The following is a 3223-nucleotide window of genomic DNA, read 5'->3' as shown; positions in this document are numbered from 1 at the left end:
TATATATATAAAATAAATATGAAATATAAAATAATAATATATAATACATATAAATCAATGCATGTATATACGCGTGTATATATATATGTAAAACACCAAAAGACATAATGAAAAGTTTTCTATAGGATCGTTCATTTATAAACGTTTTCCCCGAACGAAAATAAATCCTCGAAGTAGGGGCAATTTGTAAAAGAGATAAATCTGCATGCGACATGTCAGAGGGTTGATCGTGTTCGTTCATCGACTTTACGAATATATACATACATACATATATATATATATATATATATATACGTATATATATATATATATATATATCAAGATAAGTTAAAAGACGGAACTCTGAAGCAATCGATTTATTTTCTATGGTTTCCAAACCCGACGCATGGAAATCCATTTAGAATACGAATGGATGGATGGTACTTCGGTTACATCAAACGTCGTTTGACTAAAATTCATAACGATTTAATTATATATAACAGGCCAAGGTCGTTTATCTTTTTTCTTTTCTTTTTTTGTTTTGGTTTTCTTTTTTTTTCAAGAAAATATATTTATAATATACTCGAATCACGTTCAATGGAAATTTTTCATTTGAATAATTTTAACTTTATATTGTATTTTTTTTGTTTTTTTAATCGTAAAGTATCTAAAGATTCATTTCAACGAGATAAATGTATGATAAATATATGCATATGAAGTATTGTATAATTTATACAAAGTGTCTCTCTCTCTCTCTCTCTCTCTGGGGGGAGGAGGAGTTTGTTTTTTTCATACATACTTTGTGAAAATATTATACAATCGAAATGATACGAAATAAATATTGTACGCGAATTGTTTGTAATTTAATATGAGGTTTAATTTGGTTAAGAAATATTAGAAAAATGAATAATTTTTAATAAATTGATTATTAATCGAATTTTATATTTATTGGGACAATGTGATAGAAATCTCAAAAATTTTACGTTTGTTTGTTTGAAAAAACAAAGAGTAAATCTTTTAATAATGAAAAATAATATTATTAAATAAATCATCTCTCTCTCTCTCTCTCTCTTTCTCGGTGTTTATATAAAAATATTAATAACAAATAATACGACAAATTTGATTATTAATATTAAATCTGATTTTTCTTGAATATAAAATTTAAATCTTTGAAAATTCTGAATTGAAAAAATTTAATTCTCTGAATTAAAATTTAAAATCTTTAAAAATCCCTGTATATATATAAATAAATTATATATTCAAGGTAACATTCAATAATTAATAATTCGAATTAATAATTATCATTAAAGAAAAAGCCAAAAAAAAAAGAAAAAACTAAAACAAAATATGATTAGTTAAATCAATACGTTTCTCAAGTTTATTATCAATATATTATTATTTCGATAATGATGACCATGATCATAACCACATACATTATTTCGATTAATAATTATCTCATAAAATAATAAAACAAGAAAAATAAAGTGATTTATTTGCATGTGTACTCATTTCCTTAAGTTCATTGCCAATATGTTTTTCCGATGACGGTCATGATCATGACCTTAGATTGCGAAACCTTATTTGAATTAAACGAGAAATAATGAAGTTTAAGGACTTCGATCATAATATGCATATGCATTTAAGTCAAATATTTATTCTATATAAAACAATAAACAAAATGTGATATACATTAAAATATATTAATGTATCAAACCTTATACGAAAAATATTTGTTTTTTTTTTACAAAAAATTGAAATGAATATTTTAAACAAATTAAATTAATTGTGACACATACACACACATACTGAGAGATCGAATTTATCGAAGTAAAAATATTTATTTAATTATTATATTCGAAAGTAAAAAAAATCGAAAAAAATTTTATAAGGGATGAGTTATTTTTTTTTTTACGAAAAATAAAAAACAAAATATCGAATAAAATAATAATAAGAGACGCGAATAATATTTCGTTTGGAATCAAATTAATAATGGAAGATAATTTAAACGTTCTACCCCATTCCCACCCCCCTCCCCAACTAACCACCCACGTAATTATCTCGAAGATAATATGATCGGTAAAAAAGATCGATCAAATTTTTTTCATTTAAATCGGTAGAATTTTCTTTAACACGATTAAGATTGTAAAAGTAGAAGTAAAAGTAGAAGAAGAAGAAGAAGAAGAAGAAGAAGAACGTTTCCGGGGGCTAGAAACGTCTTGCACACTTCGAATACCTGCCTAATAATAACCGGAATCGTATTAACAGGAAAAACAAAACGAAGAACAAAAAAAAAAAAAAAAGCTAAAAGGAATAAAAAAAGTACCAGTCGAAAAGACACGTGCGTATTTGAGTACTTTAAATAAATCAAATCAAATCAAATTAAATCAAATCGAAAGAAAGAAAGTAATAAAATATATACGTAAATCAAATTGCACATTTCGTGATGAGAAAAGAAGATTCTTGAAAAAAAAGTAGATGTAAAAGGGAAAAAAAAAATGATTTATTTCTTATTCTACTTCTTCTTCTTCTTCTTTTTCGCAATATTCTGCAAAGAGATTCAATCCAATAATCCAAAATTACAAAAAGTAATCATTCAACGTACAAATTTAATCATCGAATTCACGATAAAATATTCGATATCGAATATACATTTTCCAAATGACAATTTTGCCAATTTATTTAAAACAATTATTATTCGAATTATTATTATTATTATCATCAATGTACGATAAATATAATAATAAAAAATAAAGAAGAAAAACAAAGAAAAAGATGCAATAAAGTTTTCCTCCCCACGTGTCGTTGTTTCACCCCGTTAACTGTTGTTGTTGTTGTTATTTTATATTTAATATCTTTTACACACTTTGTTTGTTTGTTTTGTTTATGTTTTAAAAGAATCACCGAAAGATAAGAATTAAAAATGAAATAAAACGACGCAAACAATCATCGAGTATCACCAATTGATAGAATAAAATAAAATAACGAGAAAGAAAAAATAAAAATAAAAATATAAAAAAAATAAAAAAACAATCATACTAACCGATTCTCTTAGAGACTATGACCGAGTGCACTAAATCTGACACGGACTACTACTATTCACTCCTCCGCGTTCTGAAACGTTCTACCAGCAGATTCCAACAGAAGACGCGTGCGCAAATACGACGGCGAATAAAACTCGACACAACGCCGAAACTACGTTTCCCAAAGGGAATTTTCTATCCCCGGTAGAGCCCCCCACCCACCT

The sequence above is a fragment of the Polistes canadensis genome, unplaced genomic scaffold (genome assembly GCF_001313835.1).
Source record: "Polistes canadensis isolate GaletaPanama2010 unplaced genomic scaffold, ASM131383v1 scaffold_395, whole genome shotgun sequence".
In the NCBI taxonomy this organism is placed as follows: domain Eukaryota; kingdom Metazoa; phylum Arthropoda; class Insecta; order Hymenoptera; family Vespidae; genus Polistes; species Polistes canadensis.
The sequence above is the reverse complement of the archived record's forward strand: the minus strand, read 5'-3'. Positions refer to the sequence as shown.